This window comes from Bidens hawaiensis, unplaced genomic scaffold, assembly GCF_021521415.1.
Source record: "Bidens hawaiensis isolate Kalapana, Puna unplaced genomic scaffold, B.hawaiensis_p1.1 tig00009037_1, whole genome shotgun sequence".
NCBI classification, from domain to species: Eukaryota; Viridiplantae; Streptophyta; class Magnoliopsida; order Asterales; family Asteraceae; genus Bidens; species Bidens hawaiensis.
This window is the reverse complement of record NW_027491659.1, coordinates 416,070-431,038: the sequence shown is the minus strand read 5'-3', so window position 1 is coordinate 431,038 and position 14,969 is coordinate 416,070.

Here is a 14,969-nt window from a genome sequence, read left to right as displayed (position 1 = left end):
AAGTTTGATGATGAAGTTCAAGGCTTGTTGTTATTATCATCTTCGCCCGACAGTTGGTCGCAAACAGTGATTGCGTTTGTAGTTCGTCTACAAAAATTCCTTTTGATGGGATTCGAGATTTGATTCTTGGAGAAGATTCAAGACTTAGAAGTTCAGGCGAATCATCGAGTAATATGTTAGTCATAGAAAGTAGAGGTAGGGGAAAACAACGAGGCAGTGGGAGCAGGAAGGGGAGTCAGTCTAAGACTCGTAAAGATATTGAATGCCGGGGTTGTAAAGAGAAGGGACACTTCAGGAATCAGTGTCTGAATGGTAAGAAAAAGGTGAACGTTACAGAAGACGACACAAATAACAGAGTCAGTAGTGATGAGGCTTTGGACTGCAGTGTTAAGAGTAACGTTGATGCTTGGGTGATGGATTCTGGTGCATCGTTTCATGCCACTCATTGTAGTGAAACGATGAAGAATCTAAAGTTTGGGGATTTTGGAAAGATTTGACTAGCAAACGATGATATTCTAGAGGTTACGGGTATGGGAGATGTTGATTTGATAACTTCAGTCGGTACTTGGACTTTGAAAGATGTTAGGGTTATTCCAAGTTTGAAGAAACGTTTGATTTCATTTGGGCAGCTGGATGACCAGGGGCACGACGTTAAGTTCGGGAATGGGCAGTGGAAGGTAGTCAAAGGGAATCTCGTGGCAAGAAAATTGGTTCGTTGTATATGGTCGATATGTCACCGAAAGGAGTGGATCCAGTTCTGGTTAAAGACAAAGTCCGGTTCACAGAATCTCGGAGGAAATAATCCAACATAGAAAGATTAAGTATACCCTTTTAGATGAGTCGAGTGCTCAAGAGAAATAGTATTATCGTCTTAAGGCTGAGAAGATGGAGCATGACAACGCAAACGGGCAAAAAAGTTACATCTTGAAGATAAAAGGTTGAAGTTAGAAAAAGAAAATTTGAGGATTGAAGCTGAGAAGGCGGAGTTTGCAAAGAAGGATTCAGATCAAAGAATTATGATGATGGATGTGAGTGTCATGTCAAAAATTCAATGACTATATCTTGAGGAACTTTAAAGGGAAATCATAGTGAGACATGACCATGATTTAGATAATCAACTTTGAAGACTGAAAACTATTTTGTTAATGTTAAGTAATTACTTGATGCTAACTACTTTTTGGTGTTTTTTTAAGCGTCTTCAAGTTAATCGTTAACCGACGTTGACGAAATTAGATAATCGTAAATTAAAAAGGCAGTCTTTGTTTTGCTGAAGTTATAATATGTGTGTTGTGTTTTCAAATTAAGTTTTTGAGTATTAGTGCTTGTTATGATCTAATTGTTTTGTGTTATGTGATATAGTATTACCTTGATTGTATGGTTTTGAATGATTAGCCTTTCAATTATCCTTTTTTCCTATTCATATAGTCTTTTTTATAGCAAGTATAATATCTCTTTTTTATGAGTATCGCAGCTCGGTTTCATGGTTTGATTGTTTGGAAAAATAGACAATAAGACGATATAAATAGTGGTTAAGGTTATGAATGAAAAAAGGAGAAACAAGTAATAAAAAAATGAATATAAAGGTAGGAAATGGGGAATTGTATGCGGAAGGTTTTTTAAAAGTGAAAAATACATTTAAGTGATATGAGTTTTTAGCTAAATTATAGAAATAGGGATAGGGGATATGATGGGAATGCTCTTACTGAAAATCCCTTTCCTATTTTATCAAAGAAAAAAAGAACCATAATCAATCTACGACATGAATACAATAATAGGAACATGTGATTTGGAAAATGATGACCAAAATCGATCAAACACAGAACGGGTAAAAAAACATAGAAACTATTGAATTGACACCACGCATGTTTGCTCCATATCTAATTAATATCTTGGGCCTCCATCTTTCTTGACTGAAATCAAACATGAAGAAGATGAAGATCGTGAATGACGTTTGAGGTTGAATTAGAAATCAAAAATGAAATTATGTCAAAAATAATCTTGAGTTTTTTCTTAAAGTGACGTTGATGGAAAAAATTATTTACTAGGATGGTGATTGTTGCAAAATATTTACCAAAATAGTTTATTATTTATATGTTAGTTTCTCACTTCAAATCTTATTGAATTACTTTATTATCCGACCTCCGTCTTTGACTTTTGAGCACATATCTCGTGAATGAATTTATTTTATTTATTGGGATGTTAAACACAGTAAAATAATAATTCATGGTGAAGAAGATTTAGGGGGTGTTTGTTTTTTCTTCAAACATCTTCAAGGGAGCTTATGTCTGCAGGCGCGCAGACGTCACCCTTGAAGACTGTTTGTTTTTTTTTTTAAACAGATCTGAACACATCTTATTCCCTCTTCAAAAATAAGACACAGATCTCTTTCTTATAACATCTTCACAAAACCCTGCTCCCTCTTCTCCTCCGATCAGGTACGCACACAACATCAGGCGCTCCTCCTCCGATCATTTTCTCCCTCTTTCCCTCCACCAAACAACACCACCGTTGCTTAATTCCAACGTCAACCACCGCAGCTGCTTTATTCCGACGACAACCTCGGGAGATGTTTCGTCACCAAACTACAAGTAAGTCCCATATTTGGAGGTTTTAGCCAATACATGTTAATTTAGGCATAATAGATGTTAATATTTCGGATTTTAGGTTTATTACCTGTTAATTTTGTGGTTTTTAGGTATAATACTTGTTAATTTTTTGGTTTTTAGGTTCTGTACATGTTAATTTTGTGGTTTTTAGGTTTAATACATGTTAAGTTTTTGGGTTTTAGGTTCTGTACATGTTAATTATGTCGATTTTAGGTTTATACCTGTTAATTTTGTGGCTTTTTAGGTATAATACATGTTAATTTTTTGGTTTTTAGGTTTTGTACATGTTAATTATGTGGTTATTATGTGTAATACATGTTAATTTTGTGGATTGTTGGTACAATACATGTTAATTTGTAATTTTAGTCTAAACCGAACCCGAATTCGAGCCCAGATTTTGTGTTTGTGTGTATATGAAACGAGCCTATGTACAGTTTGTGTATATATAATAATAATAGTCTAAGTGAGCCGAACCTGAGCAACGGTTGGTTCTGCTCGAGGCCCACTCGTTTAGCTAATATCTGAATCCGAACTGGAATTCTGTTGTCATTTTAGTCCCTACATATTGCATTTTGAACGGGAAATCAGTGATGAGGTAATGAATCTAGGTGTTTTGTTGTCATAATTTACTCGAACTTACAATTATATTAATTAGATATGGGAAGTAAAAAAAGGCAGTAAGCATTCCTTAGCTGTTGCAAGATAGAAGTGGGAGATGTAGAAGTTGCAGCAGCAGGTTGTGGTTAAACGAGCCGAGCTCGAGCCTGCTCGAGCTCGGTCTCGGCTTATTCCTCTTGTTCAAAAAGGCTTATCACTGTAAGTTCTTTTATATAGTTTTTAATATTTACTTGATGATGTAAGTAATATGAAAATTTTATATTGTTTAATGTGATTCAATTACAGATACAAACAACGGTTTATTGCATAATTACCTCCTTCCCGTCGTGCTTCTGCTGACTTCACAAGACCTGTGTTTACAGCCACAGGGTTTTACTTATGTGCAAAAAAGCATAAGGTATGACAACTTTGTAATTAGAAATATAAATGACTTCTATCTTGTGAGATAAGTTTGACAGTTATGCAGACAGTATCAGCTTATAAAAACAAACAGTCTTATATTTTCAGCTTGCAGATCTTCAGACCACATCTTCAGTTGCAGACATGAAAACAGATGAAATCAGCTTGCAGACAGTTTATGTCTGCAAAAACAAACAGCACCTTAGTTTGATTTTAACACACATCTCAATTCTCAAGTAGCTTAATTAAATTGAAGTCCATTGTCATTCACATTTGATGCATCAAATTTTGTAGGAGAGATTTTATTATTTAGAGAGTGGTTTAAGGTGTCGTGAGTAGAGAAAAGAAAATGCAATGATTTTTTATATAATTAAAAAACTAATGTTTAATATAATTTTTTTAATATCTTTTGAAAGTAGTTGTGAGTGAAGTAAAAAAGAAAATGTAATGATAAACATATAAAAAATATTATTTAGTTGAAATAGAAAGTAAAAATATAATGATTTTACTGTAATTTTGTATTTAAATATAAGAAATGAATTGTGAATGCTGTATCGGCACCAAATTTTAAAATTCAACCTTTTCACATAACAATTCCTTTCAACAAAATTATCAATCAAACATCATATAATATTTAATTAAAATGAATTTCAATTCGTGTGAATTCCAATACCTTTCAAACATTCCAATACCACACTCTAATTTGTATAAACTATTTTGTTATGCAGTGTACTTGTTTTTTTATATCAAGTTATATGTTATTTTAAATATTTTAATAATCTACTATTATAATAAACAAAAATAATTATTGTGCCACATGGCACATAATTGTCTAATTGTTTATCAAATGGCATCATTGTTGCTAAATTTTAAAAGTAATAACTATTTAATTAAAACAATTAATAAATATTTTAAATATTCCATACTAATGATTTATCTTTAATTTTATAGTAGTAAGTAAGTAAAAATAGTTCTAAATATCTAATTAAAACAGTTAATAAATATTTTAAACATTTCACATTAATGATTTTTTTATAATTTTATAATAGTAAATAAAGTAAAAAAGAATATAAATAAAATAACAATGTAGAACTTTTGACGCTCATTTTAGTGTGTATAAATTTGTGTTGTATGTTTTTAGCTTATTAGTGATTAATTCAAAAAGTGCCACGATTCGTCTTTACTTTAAGCAATACGAAAATAGTTCATCTTATTTGATTATTTTTTACTACTCATTGTATATAATAAACTTTTTCTATGTATTGACAACTTTTGTTAAAGTGACATAATTCGACACTCAAGAAGAATAGTAAATTGATTATGGCGCATACATGTACTCTTTCTTTCAAATCTAATAATTATTTGCCTTTTTTTTGTCATATGTTAGATGATAGTGAAATTCATTATGCTTATTCATTGTCACAAACTTGCATCAACTAGAGTTTCGGGTCAAACTAATATAGAAAATGAGTTGTTTTGATCCCTAAAATACACTGATGTTATTGAGAGTTTTGTTCCCTTGATGATATCCATTAATATTCATAAAGCAAAATTAATATCTTCTCGGAAGAGTATCTTGGTGGTGATGATATTATGTTGTTTGTTATAGGCACAACACTCATTCTTTTTTAAATCTTACAAGTTAAGGCCATAAAGTATACTTGACTAATATAAATGATAGGAAAATGATTGTAATTACGGGTGTTGCAAACCGATTTTATACAAAATCATTATAAGGAGTAAGATCATGAGTAGGGTGTTCGAAATGCTAATATATTTCTTTTAAGTTGGTTGTTTATTATTATTATGATTTGTTTGTGTTCTATATTATATACAGGAATTTCAAAATTGTTTGATACAAATGGGAGGGATGATGGTTTGATTTTCAGTGAGATACTTATTTGTTGTGAATAAAATCTTTGCAACATTTTTTTTCTCTCCGATTTATGTAATGGGTCACAACAAGTTTCATTTGAAACATGCCCACTTTTAGTATCATTTGGAACATTACATGCAAGTTTAGCTTGTATTCACTTATAACTGGGTCAAATTTGCTTCTTGTGTTCTCTTATAACTGGCAAAAAAGACGGGCCATGTCAGTCGGCACAACGCATAAAAACCGGTTTGGTCGGTACAAGTTAGGGTCAGAACTGGTTATTTAAGAAAAATATTACTTTTGGTTCCAAACATGTTTTCTTTACACTTTTTTTACATTTAGATAAATATAAAACTCACTACAATTGTTTAGTTTCTTTGTATGTTGTTTGAATTGAGTAAAATGTGTTAAAGATGGCATGTTTGAAATTGAAAAAAATTGTGATAAAATGCCTATAACTTTATTAGTATTACAATTTCTTTGCCGATATCAACAAATATAGAGTTGATCTTGCTTCTAATTTTATAATCTAAGACATGGATTAGGAAAAAAAGACATGAGGTAAGTCACACAAGTTTATTTTGTTGGTTATGACTAATTAATAATTTAATATCATTAAATCCTCAAGTTGAATCATTTGGTAAATTTTTCTACTGATAAAACTTTTACAACTGTTAATTTAGTAACAATATATGATGAAACTAACACAACAAATATAATTAGAAACATTTTTTTTTTACATTTTTTAGCTCTTGTGACTTTTCAAGAGTTTTGATGTGTGTTTTTGTATATGATTATTGCAACTTAAAAAACCGGAATCATATAATAAGATAATGAATGTGATTTAATTTTTCAAACCCGTGTAATACACGGGTTTATAACCTAGTATTAAATAAATATAAAAATGTAGTGCTGATGAGAAACGTTGTAATAATGTTTGTAGAGATGAAAAGACAAATGCAGGTTTTCGGAACATTTGAAAAGCTAATATGGCGTTGGAGATAGTCTTAATTCGGTTCGCTTATTTGACCGAACTCGGCAATACTTAGTTGTCGGCTCAACCAATGCAAGTTCTTAATCTGATTGTCAACGGTCGGGGTTAGAGGTGGCAATGTGAGTGGGTTGGGTTGAATTTGGGTGATGAGTTAGAATGGGTATGAGTCAAGATGGGTATGAGTTAGGATGATTTTTTTAAAAATAGAGGGTTAGGATTGGTATGGGTTAAGATGGGTAAAGTTAACCCATCTTGACCCAAGTGAAGGTTAAAATCCAAAGGGTTTCAAAAACCCCTAAAAAAATATTCAAAAAAATTCTTAAAAAAATAATAATTTAAAATATAAATAAAAAACACAAAATGTAAAAAAACTAAAATGTTTCCCCCGTCATCATTGTTCATTAAAAAAAAACCCCGGTTTTGTATCAGTTCAGGTTCGATTTTTTCGGGTCTTTATTTTCGGTTCGATTTTGTTTTTTTTAATTTCGATCGGTTTCGGTATCTTTTCGTTTTCAATGATTTCAGTTTTGATTTCTCGGTTTCTATTCGGTTTCGTGGGTTTTGTTGAAAATAAAATTCGATGGGGCTTGTTTTAGTCCATTCTAACCCATAAACAAACCCATTCTAACCCATAACCAAGAGTCACTAGTATTTTCCCAACCCATTTTGATCTTCTTGAAAATTTTTTTTGATCCATCCTAACCCATTTTAATTTTAAAAATTATCCTAATTGACCAAAAACAACCTATTTGAGTTTGTTTTGCCACCTCTAATCGGGGTTTTAAAACCATACAGTTAGTCAGCTAATGAACACGACGATATTGTTTGCTAAGGAATTAATAATTGTCTTTGTTTATATTTAAATAGAATAGAGATAAAAAGTATTTTAAATGTATACTTGTGTGTATATATTTATGAAACAAACGGTCTCTAAAAATATAATAAATTTGGATTACTTGATAAGGCAACATCTATATCAATATCTATATGTATTATAAATATAGCACTGCTAAAAACGGGTTTTTTAAACGCATTTGTGGCGTGAAATGGCAAAAATTGTTCTGTTGTAATTGTTTTGTGAATGAAATTTGGTGGGAAAAATAGACGTAGTTTCACTGTTATAATTGTTTGACGATCGGATCAATTTTGGTCATTAATTTTGTGATCATTATGATTCCGGTCTCAAATTTTGCCACCATATTCTTAAAGCATTCACGTCCCGCTCTCTAAAATCAATTTCTCATTAAATTATATAGAATATTCTAACAAAATTACCTAATTTACCCTCCACGTCTAATTTTTTAACATAGAGATATGGTTTAAAGAATTTAAACTTTATTCTTTATATAAAGAGACAAAATCAAATCTCTATAAACTATTATAAATTTATGTAAAAGACAATATAAAGATAAGGAATGAGACTTGAGAAAATATAAAACTAAGATAAATATATTTTTTGTTTCATTATTTTCATAGCAAAAGACACGAGTAAGATATTACGGGCAAGTGGATTAAAACTGTGCATGATTGAGCACTTTTACATAAATAACCGATAGCATGTTCGTAATGAGTTTTTGTAACATGTTTTTCCATAATAACTAAATAACAAACACAATTATTCAGCCAAATCACGTTTTCTATCACCCATATAAATTGAAAAGATTGTTGCTTAAACGATCTTAAAAGAAACAAGTTTCTTAGCATGTTGCACAGGCTGTTCGTAAACAAGAACCTTGCAGGTCTTGATAGTCCTGTGATCGTCGACCACAATCGTTAACTTCCAGTTCATTCCACCGACGATTTGGGTGTAGCCTTCGACTACTCTTTCCAACTTCATGGTACCGTTGGTATGCTTGTTTTGTTCATCCACCGCAAATTGTCCCACGCTTATGACCTTAGGATCATCTGGGCTCGAGATCTCTAGCCAGTTACCCACCGTTTTTTGGCCATTTCCGGCAACGCAAATGACAAGGAAATTTAGGAAAAGAGGATTGATGATCAAAAAGAGGAACATGTAACGGTGATTCATTTTTATGGAGTGAGTTTGGTGATTACCATAAATTGCCATGTTGATGAATGGTGTGGTATTTATAATCTCAAAGGACTGCTCAACTAAATGTATTAAATGCAACATCAATGTGTATGATATAAGTCAAAATAATGACACATTAATCTTTTTATTTTATTTTGTTTTAACGACCAAAGTATATGCAAGAAGAGAGCTTCGAACACTCACCTACTTCCTAATTGAATGGCATGCTACCAACTGAACTTATTGAATGGCTTTCTCACATATTTTGTATGTTAAAATACAACATTAACGCTTTTGTTCTTTTCAAAATTTGGCGATCACTTTCATATTAACCACACAACTTTGATAACATATTTTTGTGTTTCAACTTTTACCATAAAACTAATATACTTTCAACTTTTGCCATAAAAATTTTAGTCTGCTTTAAATTGGTCACGTTTTTTATTCACTTCCGATCGAAAGACTTTCTCATTTTTAACTTTACAACATCAATAATTTTCCTCTTTTAACTTTAGAAACAAAACTTTAGACTTTCAACTTTGATGAAAAAAAAACTATTTACCTTTTTACTTTTTAAATAAGCTTTTATAATTTTTCATTACTTACAATGTGCGGTAAAGTTAGTATTTTTTTAACATGCAAAATTTTATTGATAGTCTTTTTCAAAAGCATGCCACACACAGGTTTCGGTATATCGAATGACAGTTGATACCCGAGATCTAGATTTCAAGCTCATTCTAGGTAACAATGGCTGAGACGAGTCGTTGTAGGCCACACATGCCATCAAACAACAAATGAAACAAAATGTAGGCATAAATCTACGTTTCTAATCACGTTTTGTATAAAAATAGAATGATTACATAACTTTCTTCCACCCTGGGTCAGCTCCCCAGGAGTGAGTGATGGCTCAGGCTAATAAAACGACCCCGATAAAGGAAGGCCAGGTTCCTTGTTTATATACCCTTGAGCTTTGTTCTCAAGGAAACTGTCTCATGTTTGAGAGCCAGTAGTTTCGCATAACACCTAGAAGTTTCGCATGCTTTCTAGTATAACTTTCGCAAACTTCATCGTATATAGTTTTGTAGAAGCACACCACGAAACTAGGATTTGCCTGCGATACTTCATCAACTTCTTTACAAACTTTAAATCTTTAATCACATAATTTTCCAACACCTCCAAATCCACAAGGATCATTTAATTGAAAATATCTTTCTCAATTCATAGACCTAACAATCTCCCCGGGATGATACTATCAAATCATCACAATATCCAAAGATGGCTCTGTTGATCTTTTCACAAGCACTTGATAACTGATCAATATCGAAAGTTCAAAAAAAAACATTTATAATACATTTACTAACAAAGGCAAATAAGCTGTCGAATCCATATGGAATTAGTGGAAAGTGATACTATAATTTATTGTTCACTAATTAATTATTTTAAAACGAACAAACGATGTCAAACAGTTTATAAGTTTATTTCGATGTAAAACAATTGGAGAAAGGGTGACTATGCTTAAGGTTTGGGTTATGCAATATGTAACATCCCCAAAAATTTCAATCCAAAAATGACATGTAGTAAAACTAAAGGGGTTTAAAAATAAAAATCCTAATTTATTGACCCATCGCGATACGCGATGGGCATAGCCAAAGAGGCCACCGCGATACGCGATGGTCCTTGATGACACATCAACACGTGTCACGTGGCAGACGTCGCGATACGTGGCAGGGCACGTGTCAACACGTGGCAGAACGTGTCTTAGAAAATGAAACGTGTCCGCCACGTGGCAACACGTGGAAGAGGGTGTTTAAGAATGTGACACGCGCCACGTGGCACTCTATGAGTAACACATGTCATCGCGATACGCGATGAACAAAAATAAAGACGCGATGGGACCACTTTTCAGATATAAATAGGGGGTGACCACCCCATTCTCACACCACCAAAACCCACTCTCTCTCGAGAAACTTTCTCTCTCTACCTCGGGTTTCATGCCACCGACCCAACGATCATCACCTCGTAACCCGTACCATATACCAACGACACCTCGAAGTTCATACCGACAATCTTGACGACCGGCGTACCTCGTTTTTCGTGCAGACCCCCTATCGCCTGACGACCCCGTAAACCGTGCCGACCCAAGACGACCCGACGTCTCGCCTCGAAGTACGTGCACGACCCGGCGACACCCGAACGTTGCCTAGAATTGCGTGCCGAGGAGTTGTTGATCAAGATTCTCAATATACGTGCAAGCGTCGAAGTGCTGCCCAAGAATCTAGAAAAAAATAAGCCGAACAAGGTAGGGGTTCTGCCCAAATAAAATATTATTATTCCAAAAGGCTTAGACTCTAGTTAAGGGTATAGCCTAGACCTTGATTAAATTATAGCAATTAAATAAGATTTCTTTATAACTAAGAAATACAAAATTATATAAACAAAGATTAAAGTAAATATAATATCTTTATGATTAAGAAATATAAGTATTCATATATACATGGAATATAGTTAAATAATATTTCTTCAAAAGTAAGAAATATAAGTTTTACCTACAAGAGGTATAGTTAAAAATAGTGTTTCTTTATGATTAAGAAACATGAGATTTTATACAAAGGTGATAGATGACCGAATCCAACAAATGTACCACAATTGGTACATTTGGGGTTTACCTCGGGAAATTAGAGATATGGTAAGATCTCATTTGCCTCAAACCGCTGATTGAGCCATGGAATTAGCCAGTTATCTTATGAATGGTCTTATTAGAAATCAAGAAGAGGATAAGAATGACAAGGGAAAGAGAGAAGAAATTGAGGAAAAGAAAACAAAGAAAGGCAAAGAAATGGAGGAAGGGTCTTTTAAATAAACAAGACCAATCTGCCAAAGCTGTGGCAAGAGACATCATGGGAAATGTTTTAGACCAAAAAACTTCCCCAAAAATATTCCATTGATAACATGAAACTTTTGCAAGAAACTCGGTCATTCGGAAGACGATTGCAAAAGGAAAACAGTTGTATGTTTTAGCTGTGGAGAAAACGGACACTTCAGCTCAGAATTTCCAAATAAGACTAACAACGCAAATGGAAGTGGTGCTAAGAAAGGAAAGGCTAATATGTTAAACATACGAGAAGCATCCGACAATCAAGAATAGAAGTAAACAAGAGTATGCCAACGAAAGTCAAGATCTAAAGGCATTAGAAATAACTAATAGTTAGCTCTTGTAAAGTGTTTGTAATCTCGTTTTAAACGACAAATCTTGTAATCATATAAGGGTATTTAAATCCCTAATGTATATAAAGAAAATATATTAGCATATAGATCGTGTCTTTACATAAGAATGCTAATACCTATGAAAAGAGATAGTTAAATTTAGACTATAGCATATTTCATCATCTATAGAAAGTTGAATTAAAGATGAAATGAATAAATTAAACTAAGACATAAGAACATGTCTACTCAAGGAAAATCAGTTATCCGAACATTTAAAGTTCAAGAGTATAATTGATAGAAATAAACGGAAGGAATCCGTCAAGATCAAGATGTAAAGGAATATTATTACTCAAGTATGAATATCTTGAAAGGTATCAAGATGAGTAAGTTAAAAGGATTCAATAGACTGAATCCAAGAAACAATCTTGTTAACATCAGTAAATGTTTAGAATACAAAAGGTAAGGTAAATAGTTAAACACAACTGGCCACTGTGCTTAGCAATTTACAGTTACTTATGATATTCTCAACTATTGACTGAATATGTCACCCAAAGATATAAGTTAACAACAAATCATAAATTGCAAACCATGCAAACAGTTCAAGTAAAGCTCAAGCAGCAGATTAAAAAGAGTCTGATTGTAAATCGATAAGCAAGAAATCACTCACCACGAATCTTGAGGACGAGATTCATTTTAAGGTGGGGAGGATGTAACATCCCCAAAAAATTCAATCCAAAAATGACATGTTAGTAAAACTAAAGGGGTTTAAAAATAAAAATCCAGATTTATTGACCCATCGCGATACGCGATGGGCATAGCCTAAGAGGCCATCGTGATACGCGATGGTCCTTGATGACACACCAACACGTGTCACCCGGAGGTGACACGTGGCAGGCCACGTGTCTACACGTGGCAGAACGTGTCTTAGAAAATGACACGTGTCCGCCACGTGGCAACACGTGGCAGAGGGTGTTTAAGAAAGTGACACATGTCCGTCACGTGGCGACACGTGGCACTTTATGAGTAACACATGTCATCGCGATACGCGATGAACAAAAATAAAGGTTCCATCGCGTATCGCGATGGGACCACTTTTCATCTATAAATAGGGGGTGACCACCCCATTCTCACACCACCAAAACCCAATCTCTCTCTAGAAACTTTCTCTATCTACCTCGGTTTTCGTGCCACCGACCCGACGATCATCACCTCGTAACCCGTACCATATACCAACGACACTTCGAAGTTCATACCGACAATCCCGACGACCGGCGTACCTTGTTTTGCGTGCAGACCCCGTAACGTGTGACGACCCCGTAAACCGTGCCGACCCAAGACGACCCGACGTCTCGCCTCGACGTACGTGCATGACCCGGCGACACCCGAACGTTGCCTAGAATTGTGTGCCGAGGAGTTGTTGATCAAGATTCTCAATATACGTGCAAGCGTCGAAGTGCTGCCCGAGAATCTAGAAAAAAATAAGCCGAACAAGGTAGGGGTTCTGCCCAAATAAAATATTATTATTTCAAAAGGCTTAGACCCTAGTTAGGGGTATAGCCTAGACCTTGATTAAATTATAACAATTAAATAAAATTTCTTTATAATTAAGAAATACAAAATTATATAAACAAAGATTACAACTAAATATAATTTCTTTATGATTAAGAAATATAAGTATTCATATATACATGGGAATATAGTTAAATAATATTTCTTCAAGAGTAAGAAAGATAAGTTTTACCTACAAGAGGTATAGTTAAAAATAGTGTTTCTTTTTGATTAAGAAACATGAGATTTTATACAAAGGTTATAGATAAATGACGTTTCTTCTTGAAAAAGAAACATATCATAGACATTTCTTCTTGAAGAAGAAACATAGTTCATGATTGGCAAATAAAGAGAAGGAATTCATATCCAAAATGTTTTATTCAAACAAACAAACAAACAATCAATTAAGGTTTAAGTTATCAAAACCAGACTAAAGGTCTGTAGCCGGATTAAGAGACGATCCGGGTATTTATACAATCCTATTTTATTATAGGTCAATCATTGAATCATTCATTCATTCAAAAAAGTTTTCAAACGAGATCACTACATCATTCAGAACAGACAGTCACAGGTGAATACGTTAAACCTTTTTCAGTCAAGATAAACGGGTTGTTTATCTTAAAACAAAAACAGTCAAATAAAGATTTATGGGATTACGTGATCCCTATTATATACAAGATAGAAAATAAAAGCAACTCAGACCATGTATACATGTGTATGGAACAAAACATAATCAATCTAGTCTATCAGTAAAGGATACGTGGCCGCAGACTAGAGATCATAATAAAAGTTCTCCAATGGGCATCAGTTCCCAATGGGCGTCAGTTCCCAATGGGCGCCAGTTCCCAATAGGCATCAGTTCCTGGAGGATCGTAATTGTGTGTGTATGGCAAGTGGTACAAATCCCAGAAATAATAGACGTTTCTTTTGAGATTGTTTCATGAAAACTATCTTGTCAGTCAAAGAAAGATTTATAAAATGTCTTTAGAGTCAACGATTCACCAGCATATCGCTGACGTATCCCCCCCCCCCCCCCAAATATTACAGGAAATAAAGTTAGCACAGGTAGCATGAAATTATAGCCAACTCATGGAGATAGATGCTCGCAAGGTAGAGATGGCTCAATATTTTAAATTATTAAAATATTGTAAACAATATTTTAACAAAGTTTTATAAATAAAACAAAGGTTTGGAAATCAAACTCTTGAATATTTATTATTAGAGAAGCTTTATATTAAATCAAATATTTTGTTATATTTTACAAATAAACTAATGTTTCAAAATATAAATTAATATTTTATTATAAACTAAAGACTTCTGCTAAAACTTTGATATATTTTCAAAACAGGTACCAACTATTGGTCCACGTCTAAGCCTTAAGTGAGGGTGTGACACAATAAACTGAACAACTATAACTTCTATCAATTGGATAATCACATAGACATAACTCCTCAGTTAAGAGTGATAAATAATTACTAGACATGTTAGTTTGATCGTGCTGATTCATAGAACCTAATCCTATGAATTGACCCAACTAAACACTATATACCTAATTAATTACTAATTCGTTACTATAAAACTCAGCATAGATCAATGATTAATGGGAAACGGTTTAATGACTATAACAACTTAATCTTAAATGTTGATGAACACAAACCAAATGAGTAATGACAAACGAGAATCCTAGAAAAC